The 15,959-nt window shown below is 52.6% G+C and overlaps 1 protein-coding gene across 3 annotated transcripts in view; it reads right to left on the bottom strand.

Moving 5' to 3' along the window:
- LOC119375584 (glutaminyl-peptide cyclotransferase) overlaps window positions 1-15,959 on the bottom strand; it is a 354,571-nt gene that overhangs the window by 288,348 nt on the left and 50,264 nt on the right. The gene's annotated exons all lie outside the window — the stretch shown is intronic.

The raw sequence follows: 15,959 nt of genomic DNA, 5'->3' as shown, positions 1-15,959 counted from the left end.
CGCCTGATGATTGAAGCATGGCATATCGAGAATAGTGGTAGTGCATGCGTGAGCCAACCGTCGATTAACTTGCATAAAGATGAAATCAAATGCCTTAACAGTTATCTTCCACGTAGACCGCCACGCGTGCCGGATTGATAGGTTCGCCTGTTGCATGGGCATGCGCAGATTAGTTTTCGTGCCTTCTTTCTTTTCAGCCGTTGTGCGTCTCTTCAGTTGTTAGTCGGCGTTTGTGGTGTCCTGACTTCTTTCTTGTGTCCGTGTTTGCACGCCCTGTCTTTTTAGAATGAATACTTACCAACTAGCTCAGCTCTCTGTTATTCTAAGAATTTTTCCAACTCCGGCGATCCACAACGCTGCGACCAGCGGTCGCCCTAAAACCTGTGCTTGGGCTCCCGCGACCGCAGCCGCTCCGTTCTTGGAGCAAAATCGCTGTCATGTGAAACAGGCTTAAGGCAGGTTTTGTTTTCGCTACGACAGCCGAACACAGTGCGACTGCCATGCCGATTTGCGCTAAGCGAATCACAGCAAACGCGCGAGCACCAGCTGCAGCACAAAATAGCTGAGCCAAGCAAGGGTGAGGAGGCTGGAAAGGAGGAGGGGGCGAAGCATGGGATAGCCATGCATGGCAAAGGGTGGGAAAGGGAAGCGAGGGGAAGGCTCCGCTGTTTCCTCGGTCGGCCCCAATTTTGACTGTTGCGCTTTGGCATTTGTTTCGAGTAAAAGATTGGATCGCTGTGATCTGAGTTCTCTTTTTCTTCGCACAGCAAGTACATCGTGCTGTACTGCTACCATGAAATACATGTATTTTATATTTTGCATGCGTGGTAGTTATTGCTCATTCCTGTAGTTCTCATAACTGCATTGTCAACATATTCATGTGAGCCGAGTTCGTTTTTTATAATTATTATAATGGTGTACGCGACGAAGAATGTGCCTTTGTTGCCGTTCCTTTTCTTGTGCGCAAGAAACGCGCCGTTTCGGTACTTGTATCTTCCGTGCATGTTGGACTGCAATGTTTCCTTCTTAATTTTTTGTTTTGCGATTGTTTCTTTTGTATTGTTTTCTAATTTGGTATGTGTACACACGCATGTTTTGTGTTGCCCGGCCACCCCCTTATTAAATGCCTCCCCCCCCCATGTGGCCTGTAAGGTACTTTGATATAAATAAAAAAATAAATAAATTGGCGAGAGGGTCTAGGTGGTGAAGTGGAACACTGAACGTTTGCTGAAGCTGGTCTTGCGACAAAGCGGCTGCAGGGAGCCAAACGAACGAAGCTTAGGCAAATCTATGTAGCAGCCGTCATTCCCATACTTGCCGAAGCAGCTCATCCCATAGACACTAGCGTCCCTTTCGTGTATTATTAGGGAACTTATGGAACGCTCGTTGACGACACTTGGCATTGCAGACAAAAACCAGTAGAGGGCAACTCAGCCCTCATCACACGCGAGGAATATGAGAGGTCGTGGCAGGACCTGGGAAGCCAGCAGGCCACCTTGGACCAGGCCAAGCGAGCCGCTCGATCCAGAGGGGCCCTGGAATAGGGGCTCCACAGTTTGATTCAAATGTTTATTCCTCCTCCTCGGCACGTATGCATCCCAGAGCGCGGTCACGCGCCTACGCAGTACGGTTTTGCATGCCCGCCACTTGCTCGACTCCCTTCACCATCGGCCTCCCCGACGAATGGACGAGAACTTGGCTGTTTCTCCTTCCTCTGCTATCCTCTTTCTTTCCCACTTTCCCCCGACGCTCCGCTGTGCTCCCTATTGGGTTGCAGAAGTAAGCGCCATTTCCTAAATAAACCACTACTACCAGTACTACTACTACTGCGATGCTTTCACGATCCTTACAGGTTTGACGCGATGTATGTGTACCGGCGCGATCTAATCAGCGGCTCGTCTGAACCTTGCGATGCCGTAGCTTCTTTCGAGCCGTAAAAAACAGGATGCTTGCGCTCCGCTTTCCGCAAGGATGTCGGTTTTCAAAATTCTTTTTTCTTTTTCTTCTTTTTTTGTGAGCGTCGATTAACAGCTTTACGATCACAAACGCCGGTACCGACGATGATCGGAGCAGGCCGGCGAAAATTCCGCTGACAGCGTCAGTGCACTAGCTTTCTATGCTAGTTTCTGACCAAAACTGCGTGGGTCAAAAAAGTCACAGTTTCGCCGCAACGGCGAAGCAATGAATGCGATAGCAATAAATTGTAATGTAACGCGAAGAACGGAAAGCAGCTCGAAATTGCCAGCGCGTCGCTCGAGCCCAAAGGACGCACGAAAAGAACGCACACAGGACGAGCGCGAACTAATGCGTCAAAGCTTGACACTTTAAGCGCACTGCTCAAACATAAAGCAGGACGCACGAAACGAACGAACAGGTACACACAAGACGAGCGCGAACTAATTGTCACAGTTGTTACTTATTTCTGTTTGAACAGCGCGCTCCTTTCGCAAACGCGGCCGCTGCAGCGAGCGAAGCGAAGCACCCCACCAGCCGCCCCTTCTTTCCTCGACATAAGCGCACGAAAGCGACCACGCCCTGTAGAGCGAAGAGCAACGGCGTTGCAGAGCGGGGCGACGATCTTTAAAGCGCGCCACACGCGCGCACGTCGCCCCATCTATGTGGCCACTAAGAAAGCATGCTGAATTACATGGTGTATATAAATAGCTTGCTGTTAGCAGGCTGAAAGACGGTGCTGTCGTGGCCTAACGTCTAACGCGGCGGGCTGCAAAGCGAGAGGTCGCCCGTTCGATTCCGTGGGTCGGAAAGAATTTCTGAATTATTTTTCTTTGTGGCTTTTCTAATATATACATACTTATACATATACGGTAAATGACGGCGACGGGGACGGACATTTTCCAGCCGAGACTGTCAATATAATTGCTATCGCAATAAAAAAAACAGTCGCGACGAGTACTGGGCGAGTGGGGGCGCAACAGTTTGTGGCCCCGCAGTGAATCGCGCCTCTCATTCCGACGTTCATTGAGGGGCCACAGTACGGCTGAGAAACAACGAGCTTACGAGGAGAGAGCAGTGAGAAAGAACGCGGCCGAGACGCCAAGCGACGCGGTCGTTTCGCCAGTGACAACGTGAGGTTTTGGAGAGGTATACTTGAGTAAAACTTGTTGGGTGAGTGTTTTGTGAGTGACGCTCTTTCCTTTCGCCTGTCTTTTCTTGGTGGCATGTCAGGGTTGCTGGCTTGTAGGTTACCAACCGTGGGGGAAAGGTCCGTTATTATCACCACCAACGAGGAACAGACACCGGTTTATCGACCAGACAAAAGGATGGATGCCCGAGATGCTGGCGAGTGATGGGCTACAATACAGCCCTGAGGGCGTCCGTTTCGTAACGGCGAAGATAAACCCAATCCTGCAAGAAGCCTCAGGGAATCAAAACAGTGCCACACGCGAGGTTAACAGGGACGGCACAGACAGTGGCAACCCCTGCAGCGGTTTCTGAAAGGCCCCATCCAGATGCACACCGCGAGCAATGGCACCTTTTTGCTCTGGGGGCCACAGCTAGCTCTCCCAAGCCTCTAAAACCCAATTATCCCTCAAGGCACCCTATTATGTTTAGCCACAGGAGCCGTCGCCACCGCACTCCCACCACCATCAACGTGCGGCTTCTCAGTCATAACGGGGCGAGGGAGGCACCAAAATGGGCGGAGCTACATACGACGGTGAGCAGCGAAGACACCACTATCTACGCTCTTGCGGAGACCTACGTACGCATTTTAGAAGAACCTCCAGGTCACTCCGAATCGGCGAATGCCGCATAGGTAGTGGCGTGGGTATGCCTTGGTGCCACAGCTCCACATGGCGGGCTCCTGCGGACAACACCTATGGGTATCTGGAAGCATTATCGGCTTCCCCGGCAGCGTGTACCTCACGGTTGCACGCGGATAACAGGAAATGACCACGGCGATACAATGCATCATCGAAGATGTAAAGCCCCAGATCTCAACGGGCATATCCCGAGCATAGACGGATACCAGGATCGGAGCGGGGAGCTGATGATACACGGCAGCTTTCCCACGAGATCTTCAAACTCCGAACTGACTGCGAGGGCACCTGGTGCGCCCGCAACAGCCGCACTGCTATACACTGTGCATTAGTGTCGCCTGGGGGCCCACGACACGCATGTACACATAGACGGACGCTTCAGCCTGGGGAGCGACCACAATCCACTTGACATCATCGAGGAGTGGACAGACACCGAGCCAGCCCGTCGATACCAACCAACTAGTCAAGCTGAGCTTTTGTTTCATCTTCCTCGCCACACTTTGTACATGCACTGATCTCGATGTGGTAAATAAACTCAAAAACGGTCGTATGAAGCAGTGGCCGAGCAGTTTGAACAGATCGAGATGCGAACCCGGGTAACGGCACAGAAAGTAAGCCATGGAGGTGAAGCGAGTCCTGCAAGCGACGACGAGCAAACCGTAGAACGGTCAAGCTCTGTGCTGCCGAAGACGGCAAAGATACCTATGATGTTGTGCAAATAAGAATTGACGATGTAATGCAGAGAGACGACGCCGGACTGTTCTCCTTGCTTCATTTTCCTCGCGCTGGTCGAGGGCCCAAGCTACGCTGCCGCTTGTCATCACATTCGGCCATGATTGCGAGCATCCCCCCACCCTACTAAGTCCATGTATGGGGCAGATTTTGCGCCCCCCCCCCGTCTTAGGTGACTGGAAGGGTCAATGTACGGGGCAGATTTTGCGCCCCCCCTCCTAGATGATTAGGGGGGGCGGGCGCCCCCCTGCCCTCCCCCCTGTGCGCACGCCTATGCTTCTCGGTACTTCTGTTTCTAGGAAGGTACTCCTCTTTCAAGAAGTCGGTGTACTTCACCACTGTAATCAAAAGGAACCAGCGAAAAACCACACAAGACAGCGAAGAACAACCAGACAGGACAAGCGCTGGACTTAAAACTCAATGTTTATTTGAACCAACTCGCCCAGAAAGCTACGTTACTTCACTGGGAGGATGGTCAGGACCTCCTTCAAGTACACGAATCTGTCGCGTCTTTGAGGGAACTCAAAAATCAATTTCTTCAGACCCCGTTACAACACCTATAATCGGAGGCAATCGCCGGGCAGATTCGAAGGGCAGACTTATCGGCCTCCCGAAACGCACCATGAAAATACGGACATTAGGGTAGCTCTTTTAGCGCGCCAGCGCACGCCGGTTGTGGTCCAAAGACTGCATCAGAGCCAAGAGATGATAACGCAACAAAGTATACTGTCGGTTTAAGCCTGTACAAACATCACACAAACATGCACACTTGGATACAATAAAGCTTACATGAGTAACACCAATGGGGAAACAATGCATGAGAGAACATGCGTTTATCGTCTCAACAGCGAATACAGCTTGAAGGGTAAGTTTTATTAATATTGAAGTTCGCGTGCCCGATCCAGCGCTACACGCCACACCTCGCGACACTGACGTCATACAAAGGGACCTAAAGGTGACCCCAAACTTCCGCAATGTGTCCACTGTGGCCGAGCTAAATTATCGCGTCATAGTCGTCATCGCGCTTTTACCGCGCCAGCGGTAATGACGAAAGTCGTTGCCACCAGAAGACATCGGGCAGCACATGCCGCATGTGAAGGAACAAGAGCAGATGATGCATGCAGCGCGGAAGTGTGTGCCGTTTCACACGCTAAATGGCGTTAGTTGCACACGGCGGAAACGTTGGAACATGTACTGATTGAATGTGGCGATATTCACCCAGGTATACGTGTGGGCACGAGTCTACATGAAGCCTTCGGTTTTAGGGACAACAATGGAAAGCTGAACACGTCCGCGATAGAAATAAGAGACGGTTAGAGTATTGGTGGCAGAAAAGTAGAGATAAAGTACAAAAATAAATAATGGGGGGGAAAATAGGGTCATTCTGCCTTAAGAGGCAGAGAGATGGACCGTGAATTTATATTTTTTTGGTATAATAACATAGATTTAATCAGTGTGGTTAAGGTATTAGGCCAACTTGAAACAAGGAAGTTTTTTTTTTCTTTTTTCTTCGAGCCTGGTGGCAGACATGTCACCGCCCCGTTATAAAGGGGACGCTCATAGCATCCGGCTTGTTGTTCTCGGAGCTCTCCAAAACCGAAAATGACACTGGCCGGTTATAAACAGACTAATTACTGCCGCGCGCTGCAGCGAGCGATGTGCCGTGTGATGATTAATAGGCCGCCAGCAACATAATGCAGAAAAAAATACACCACACCAAAATGTTTCTCTTATTACCCCTCTAAAGTACTTTCATATTGACCGGCTTGACGAGTCCCTCCGGGTAGACGGCCCACACTAAACATTCTCGCACCCTTAAGGGTGTTTTAGAATTTACAGCATTCGATACAGCCTCAGCACCCATTTTGCCCAAATACACCCTCTTCTTGGGGTTTATGGCTGTATACAGGGCTGGACTTCCTGTCGTAATGGTGTGAAATAAAGAAAAGGGTGTTCGACATGTAACGCCCTCGTTCGGGCGGCGGGCAAACAGGAGAGCGCGCGATGGCGACAGAAGAAAATAAAGAAGGCGCTAGGCTGTGGCACGTGAAGCCACGGCTCACGTTCCTTGCTGGCATCGATTATCGTTCAGGCGTGTCTTTCCTTCGCTCCTGTGGCATAAGCCTACAAGTGGTGACCTAGGACGAAGACAATGACGGACTCGAACGCACCTTTCACTGAACAAGCCTCACGTCTGCAGGCCGTCTCGGCCGTGCAACTGTGTCTCCCATCTTTCTGGCCACAGGACCCGCAAGTTTGGTTTCACCAGGTCGAGGCACAATTCTCCCTGTACCGCATTGCTTCGGAAACGACACACTACTACCACGTAGCCTCAGTCCTTCCTCCTGATGTTGCCAGCGAGCTCTCCGACGTCCTCTCCAACCCCTCCGACACTACGCCATATCAGCACCTTAAAACCAAGGTGATGGAGCGATTCATGCCTTCGGAACGCGTCCGCCTACAGCAGCACCTTGCAGAGGGGGACCTTGGCGACAGGCGCCTCTCCCAACTGCTGCGCAGAATGCGACAGCTTCTTGGGGAACACGACGTCTCTGCCCACTCAGCGTTGCTTCGCGACCTCTTCCTCCAACGCCTTTCTCAACCAATCCGCCTCGTCCTCGCGGCGGCCGGCGACGTCAACCTCGACCGCCTGGCGGAGCTCGCCGATCAGGTTCATGAAGCGACCTCCCCATCTGTCAACGCTGTCTTACCACCAGCAGACACAGCGATTTCGCGCCTGGAGGCCCGCATCGACGAACTCGCCGCCTCCATTGCCACACTCCGGAGCCCCCTGCAGGAGACTCGTTCGCCTCGTTCCGGTCGTCGAGCTCTTCCACGCACACGAGATGCTCGGAGTCCCAGCCCTCCACCTCTCTGCTGGTACCACCGGCGTTTCCGACACCGAGCCACGAAGTGTACACCTCCTTGTTCGTGGCAGGGAAACGCCTGCCGGGATCACTGACGGCGGCGTGTGATCTCACTTCTCGTTCCAGCCGCATTTTCATGGTCACAGACCAGCTATCGGGCGCCAGGTTCCTGATAGACACGGGCGCGGAAATTAGCGTTGTGCCCCCGACTAAGGCTGATCGTTCCAAGTCACAGGGGCAAGTGCTCCTCGTCTATAGCGACGTACGGACTCCGATCTCTCTCACCCTCGACATCGGCCTTCGCCGCATTTTCCGGTGGGTTTTCGTCATCGCAGACGTGGTTCAACCGATCATCGGCTCGGACTTCCTCTCATACTTCGATTTGGACGTCAGCGTGCTGCGGCGCCGCCTCATAGCTGGTCAGACTCGTCTCTCCATCTCGGGAGTCCTGTCCGACATCGCTCCAATGGCCATCCGCATGCTGATACTTTCCTCGCCGTTCGAAAAAATCTTGGCGAGTTTCCCGGAGTTAACAAAACCGTGCAACCTCACTCAGCCGCCTAAACATACGGTGACACACCACATCGTCACCCGGGGTCCACCGGCAGCCGCTCGACCACGCCGCCTGTTTGTAGACCGCCTAGCTATTGCTAAACGGGAGTTCGACCACATGCTGCAGCTCGGCATTATACGCCCGTCGTCAAGCGCTTGGGCTTCCCCGCTGCATTTGGTGCCAAAGCGGATCCTGGTGACTGGCGTCCTTGTGGGGACTATCGAGCGTTAAACGCCAAGACTGTCCACGACAGCTATCCCCTACCTCACATCCAGGATTTTACATCGCGCCTCGACGCCTGCACAGTTTTCGGCAAAGTGGGCCTTGTTAAGGCGTACCACCAGATTCCTGTCGAGCCCGCCGACATACCTAAGACCGCCATCACGACGCCCTTTGGGTTGTTTGAATACGTGCGGATGCCTTTTGGACTCCGCAATTCGGCTCAAACTTTCCAGCGGTTCATTTCTGAGGTCACACGGGGCCTCCCTGCTGTGTTTGCGTACCTTGACGATGTCCTCATCGCCAGCCGCACGCCTAAAGATCATGAGTAGAGACCGGATTTTAGGCAAATGGCTATTCTGTTCCTTGCGCTCCTATCGCGCCATTTTGATATACGAGCATGAATTAGAGGTTAACAATGTCTTTTATAGTGTTTGTACAGTGCCTATAAATGCCTATTTTTGGCGTTCGTGCCTAAATGCTTACAAATGCCTATAAATGTCTATTTTCAAAATTGGCGCTTATATGAACGCTATTTAGCCTCGAGTTTCGCTCCCGGGTGCTGTTTGAGACCGTTATTCATGTTACCGCGCAAGATTGACTGTTGGGCACTATGAGGTTCAACCTAGTCCTCTAGTTCAACCAAACAACAACTGCTAGCAGCAGTGAAGCGGGACACGCCGGCGAGCATTCGCCGCCGCGCTGACATGGCCCGAGCGGTTGGCAAATGCGAAACCGCGGAGAGCCGTCAGCGGAAAGGAGAGTGAAGAGCAAAAAAAGAAAAAAAATGTAATGTGCACGTAGCTTATGTTTTGTTTGTAATTTACTTTTTAAGGTGTTCACTGCAGTGAGTAGCCAGAAATCTTTTTCAGGGTGGGGGGACGGGGGACAACCATACTTTATATATGTTCGTGCATGCGTTTGTACGTGTACGTGTATATACACACACGCAAAACTGAAAAGTTTCGGAGGAAGGGGGGGGGAGTTGAACACCCCCCCCCCCCCGCCTGGCTACGCCAGTGGTTCACTGCCAGGGAAGATGGCTCTACGCGATTCGACCCGGCCAATAGGAGGACTCCATCCCTTCTGGTCTTTTAGCAATCTGGCTGTCTGCTCCTGCTCTGCCCTTCTCAGTCACGCCGGAAAGACACTCAGGAGGGTGTTGATTCGACAGTGGACACTTGACTCACTCTGCAGAACACGGGAGTGCGAACCGTGCGGGACAAAGCACGCTATGTTCAAATGTTGGCGCTTTCGTGCCATCTTAAAGGGACACTAAAGAGCAAAACGATTTTTCTCGCATTAGTAAAGTAGTCTTCCACGATACCAAAAACGCCACGCTTGCTGCGAGAAGACGCTTAATAAGCGAGAAAACGCGCAAAAAGAAAATACAGGTGGCGACGCCACCTTGGAATTCCCGCACCATTTGCCGTGACGTCACATATATTTGACGGCGCTTGCTTGGGCCTACGTAGTTCCTAATCGGTTAAATCGAAGTACATTGTCCTCTGAGGGGGCCAGAGACTTGACATAACGAGTTTGTGGAAATTTAGTCGAGGCGCCAAAATACGTAAAGTGCTCTTTGAAACCTTTTTGAAATTTAAAAATGAAACTTTGAACTTGTTCTCCGAGCACACTTTATCAATCTAAACCAATTCATTGTTTCTCTTTAGTGTCCCTTTAAGCAATAACCTTTGTTTTCCTGTCGTAGATAGAGGTCGCGCAATTATTTGCATTTATGTGAAAATTTATTGTGCCTATATTTACGATTTTGTAAGCCTAAAACATCGTTTTGCCTACCTATTATTGGCGCCTAAAACGAACTTTTTTAGTGCCTAAAAATCCGGCCTCTAATAATGTGCACCATCTTCGCGCTCTGTTCCAACATCTACAGCAGTACGGCCTCGTTGTGAACGCCTCTAAGTGTACTTTCGGCGTATCTGAGCTCGAGTTCTTGGGCCATCACATATCATCTAAAGGAACACGCCCTCTCCGGTTCCACGTTAAAGCAATCCAGGATTATGCTCAGCCTATAACAATGCGCCAATTCCTGGGGCTTGTGAATTTTTCCAGGCGCTTCATACCACACTGTGCCGAACTGCTACGACCGCTCACCGACCTCCTTCGGCCAACCGCGGGCCCGTCCTCCGCCATTCCTTGGTCGTCAGAGGCCCAGGCCGCCTTTACTGCTGCCAAGCAAGCGGTCGCTAACGCCGTGCTTCTTATTCATCCCGCAGCAACGCCCCTACTCGGTTGATGGTGGACGCATCCAGCGTGGCCGTCGGAGCCGTCTTACAGCAGTGCATTAACTCCGAGTGGAGACCCTTGTCGTTTCACTCTCGGAAGCTACTTCATGCTAAGACCCGCTACAGCGTCTTCGGCCGGGAATTACTAGCCATCTACGCTGCGATACAGCACTTTCGGCATTTTCTGGAAGGATGCTCGTTTTACGTGCTGACTGACCATAAGCCACTGGCGTATGTTTTCCGCAATAACTCATCCAAGTACGTGCCCCGTGAACTCCGCCATCTTGCTTATATATCGGAGTTCACGACTGATATCCGCCACGTGAAAGGAGCTGACAACACCGCCGCAGATGCCCTTTCTGGTGGTTGACTCTCCATCTCCAACCATCGACTGGGCCTCATTCTCCTCCGCACAGCAGGATGATAGAGAGCTTGCCGCTTTTCGGGAGGACCCCCGTTCTCTCCGACTACGCCTGGTGCCTCATCCATTATCATCTGAGCCCTTGTGGTGCGATGTCTCAGCCTACCTTCCCCGCCCTTTCGTTCCCGCTTCACTACGACGCACCGTTTTCCACTCCTTACACGACATCTGTCACCCCGGCATTCGGGCTACTCAACGTCTCACCCAGCGCTATCTCTGGCCCGGAATCAACGGTGATGCGCGCGCTTGGACGCGCATGTGCCTGCCCTGCCAGAAGACAAAGGTCTCCCGTCATACTAATACCCTTGTCACACGGGTAGTCTAACCGCAGTTAAGTACGACGGCCGTTAAGTCTAACGGCTGTGGTACCTTGTCACACGACAACCCTAACCGCAGTTAATCTGCTAACGACCGTTTTCGTAAACGGAGGTAGGCAAGCCCTGTTAGCGCCGTAAACTGACAACATGGCTGCCTCCATGTCGGACGCGACCAGCTCGGCTCCCAGCGAAATATCGAGCCGAAAGCGTGTCAACTAGACCGTTGCGACGACGGAGGCGTTGATACGCATTTGGCAAGATAAATTACCGGCTTTGAGGTACGAGTTTGTCCGTGCTGCAAACATCTCGTGTGTATTTCACGAGATCTTAATCTTAACACAGCGCACACACACGAACACAGAAGAATAAGGAAACGACGACACGAGCGCTGTTCGTGTGTGTGCGCTGTGTTAAAGGGACACTAAAGCCAGATATTAAGTCGACGTTGATTGTAGAAATAGCGGTCCACAAACCTCGTAGTGCTACTTTTATGCCAAGGAAGTGCTTATTTTGAAATAAAATCAAGTTTTAGTGGTCCGCATCCCGTTAGCGCACTTCAAATCACCCGCCTGAAATCCGACTTTCATACGTCGCTGCTGCCGTGCCCAACGTTGCCCGCCTTTACTGCGCAGTCGCCGACACTAGTAGCAGCAGAGCGAAAGTAGCGGGACCCACAGCAGCAACAACGGCCATCGAAGCCATCGAAGCTTGCAGCAATCGCCGCGATGGATGTGGACGGAGAACTTGACAAAGAGACATTGGCTCGCGACGCTGGGCTCCAATTCAGCGACTTGAGCCCCGAAGAACGCGGTATGCTGCTCAGGGCTCGTAGTGCCGGCGTCATTGCATGCGGCATTTTGTCTAACTTTCTGTCAGAGCGTCATTCACGAGTGCGCAAAACACACGCGCAAGTACGCGATCCCGAAACTACCACTGAGACGCGACCGCGTGAGCAAAGCAAAGCGCCGGGCGAAGCGCAGTTCGGCGAAAACGGAACCTTTGAACCACGCGCGCCGTTCCTCATGGCAACGCCACAGCGGTTCTTTTTTCCATGGATCAAACGGAAACGAACAAACAGCATTTTATTACGTCTTTTGAAGCACGGGAGGTTCTTTTTTATTGCTGCTAGTTTGATTACTAGTGATTTATTGTAGGCAGACTCTCATACGTCATCGGGATCACTTCGAAAATGTCCCACTCGTGGCGCTCATCATGTGATACATTTAGCTTAATTTCTCGGTAAGTAAAGCACTGCTGTTGATAATATTGCCGTTTTAGAAGTTGTCATACATTGAGCTTTCATTCTGACATAAATTGTTATTTGCCTTTAGTGTCCCTTTAAGATGAAGATTTACCAACTTGCCCAAATACCCACCTTACTATTTCACGAGATTGATACACGGCTGCGTTCGTTCATTGAACAGGGCTTCACGCTATTTAATAGACGAGCATCAAGACCCGCTGCTGACACGTCCATAATCGAGCGTGAAGCCCTGCACAAGGTGGTCTAATAGCGGCGTCGCACGAACGCCGCCATGTCAACATGGCTCCCCGCTCGGCCGGGAATTCACCTGCATGCCGTGGGCACGCCCGCCGCTGCAAAGTTCGTCGACGTGACCGTTGACAACTACACAGCGCAGTTCAAAGTCGACTCCGGCGCCGAAGTATCTGCTGTACCCAGTGACTTCCCTGCGCTGCCTGCCAAGCTCGACCGAGTCGACAGTCTGCTCACCGGCCCTGGAGGACAGCCACTTCGCGTTCTAGGCTCGTATCTGGCACGACTTGGGTGGCAAGGGAAAACAAGCTCCCAGCGCCTATACGTAATCCACTCACTGTGCCTCTTCTAGGACTGCCAGCGCTCCAAGCCCTGAAAGTTGTGAAATTTCTTGACGAACTCAGGACTCCCAAAGCAACGCTGCACGCCGAGCTCTTCAAAGGATTGGGCACTCTCAAGGACGAGTACGTTATTCGGCTGAAACCCGACGCCGTGCCCTTCTCGCTGAGCGTCCCCCGCAGGATCCCCATCCCGCTGCTTGAGGTCGTCCGCCACGAGCTGGACAAATTGGAAAGCGCAGGCGTGATCCGCAGGATCGACAAGCCAACTCCATGGTGCTCTGGCCTCGTTGTCGTCAGGAAAGACGATGGTTCCTACCGGCTATGCGTCGACTTGACTCAACTCAACAAAGTCGTCCTCCGTGAACGGCATATTTTGCCAACGGCTGAGCAAGTCCTTGGCCTCCTCGGTGACGCAACAGTTTTTTCAAGGCTGGATGCGACCGCAAGCTTCCACCAGGTGAAGCTTTCTGCCGATTCCCAAGAGCTGACGACATTCGTTACCCCATATGGCCGATACTGCTTTTGCCGGCTCCCCTTTGGCATCACCTCCGCTGCCGAGTACTTCCAGAAACAGATGGCAAGAATCCTGGAGGGCCAAGAAGAGGTCGCCAACATGATAGATGACATTCTGGTTTTTGGACGCACCCGCCAGGAGCACGACACCAGACTGAGCCAGGTGCTATCTCGCCTTGCAAAAGCAGGCATCACATTGAACGAGGACAAGTGTCGCTTTGGGGTATCTGAGGTCTCCTTCCTCGGAGTTGTCGTCTCAGCTAAGGGTATCAGGCCGGATCCAAGCAAGGTTGAAGCGGTCAAAGCTATGGAAGCTCCCACAGACGTCGCCGGCGTTAGACGACTGCTTGGAATGGTGAATCATCTTGCCAGATTCCTGCCACACATCTCGGACGTCAGAGCACCCATCAGAGCTTTGCTGAACAAGTCTGCGAGTTGGGTGTGGCAGCATGAGCAAGAGGCAGCATTCAAGAAGGTCAAAGAACTCTTGACGTCAGACAGGTGCATGGCCAAGTACCACCCGTCGTATGCCACGACAGTGTCTGCAGATGCAAGCTCTTTCGGACTCGGCGCAGTATTGCTGCAAACTCAACCCTCGGGAGAGCGTCGCCCAGTCCCATTCGCTTCGAGGTCAATGACGAGTACCGAACAGCGTTACAGCCAGACCGAAAAAGAAGCTTTGGGAACGACGTGGGCTATCCAAAGGTTCGACGAGTTTGTCCGTGGCATCACCTTCGACGTTGAGACCGACCACCTGCCTCTCGTCTCACTTCTGGGCAAGATGGAACTCGATATGTTGCCGCCTCGTATTCAGAGACTAGGGCTCAAGACAATGCAGTATCAGTTTCGCATGCTGCACGTGCGAAAACTCCCAGCTACGTCCCAACTGGCCGCCTAGGAAAGATGTCGTCGCCAAGGATGCGGCCTACAAGCGTAAGCAGACCGACGACTACAATAGGCATCACGGAGCTCGAGACCTGCCACCTCTCCAAACGGGTCAGCGTGTGTGGGTGCGCCCTGACCAAGTGCAAGCTACTGTCCTCAGCCCGGGGCAAAGGCCAAGAAGCTACGTGGTTGAAACAGACCGAGGTGGTGTTCTACAGCGCAACCGCCGTCACCTAGTGCCTTTCGTGCCTTCCGCCTTCGGTGAGGAATCGCTGCCAACAGCTGCACAGCAACCATCGCCACCGCAGCAAGTTCTTCAGGAACCTCAGCCTGCCAACAGCATGGGACCTGCGTTCCCTCAAGGGCAGCCTTTGCAACATTCCCCTGCAGCCAGGGACCGTAGTGATGGTGTTACACGAACACGTTACGCCCGGCGCGTTGTTCCGCCGAGCCGTTTGAACTTGTGACATTGTGTTGTGTTTGGCGTCCTCCATCCTACCATCAGACTTTCTCAAGGGGGGAGATGTAGAGGTCGCCACAATTCAGCCTTTTGATTAGGCCGCCACTGGAGCGTGGCGCCCCCTGTTACTGCGTGCATCATATATATGTTCGTGCCCCAATAAAGGCTGGGTTACATTTTCGTGCGAGCGAGCAGCGTGTACGCGTCAGTCTCTGCGTGTCCGTGCCCCTGCGGCACTAACCACGCGACAGATAGCAACCGCAACTGTTACAATGAAGAGATAACTGACTATCGGTAGCTTGTTTCTGAACCTTGTTCGAATGCTCGCGCATGCGGTCATTAGCGCACCTCCCCGTTTGACCGACATAATAACACCCGCAAGAAATCACTCGTAATCACGGACCAACCAGCCCAAATACGTACCCTACTACAGTTGATTTATACCTTTCGTGCGGCAGCCAAATATCATCATTGCGACGTACGGCGTTGACGGGAGATGCGAGAGCCGCACAGCTTGACTCGGTGTCCTTATGCTCGGTGATGGCGGCGCATGCCGAGATCGTATCCCAGAGTTCCGCGGTGTGACGTACTTGCAAGTTATGCATAGCGTTGTCGTACCTGGGGTCCTCAATGCAGTGCGTCAACTACTGTACCTTCTGCGCTGCAGGTAGAGTTATCTGCTTTCAGCTCATATATCTTTAAGGTGTGAGGCCAAGTGTCGGAAAAAGTTTGTTTTAGATGCGAAGTATCTTATGGCGGAGTTCAATCCGGTGGTGGTGGTGGTGTGCGGCGTGACCGCCCTTACTGCGCATGCGCATACCCTCTGCACTCACCCTCTCCCCTCCCACTCTCCACACCCCCTCTCCACTTTCCCTCTCCTCCGCCCCCTCTCCCCTTCCCCTCTCCACTTTCTCTCTCCCATCCCCTCTCCACTTCCCCTCTCCCCTCCCCCTTTCCACTCTTCCAGTGAAACGCGGGCTAGACATGCCGAAATTCTCTCCTGCGCAACGCCGCGATGAGCACCATGCACCAGCGCATGCGCGTCCCCTCCATCTCTCTCTCCTCTCCTACGCTGCCCCCCTCTCGCACGCCTGCCGACTGCGTTTCCCGCTCGCCCTGTGAGAATTAACG

The sequence above is a fragment of the Rhipicephalus sanguineus genome, chromosome 11 (assembly GCF_013339695.2).
Source record: "Rhipicephalus sanguineus isolate Rsan-2018 chromosome 11, BIME_Rsan_1.4, whole genome shotgun sequence".
Classification (NCBI taxonomy): Eukaryota; Metazoa; Arthropoda; class Arachnida; order Ixodida; family Ixodidae; genus Rhipicephalus; species Rhipicephalus sanguineus.
The sequence above is the reverse complement of the archived record's forward strand: the minus strand, read 5'-3'. Positions and strand labels throughout refer to the sequence as shown.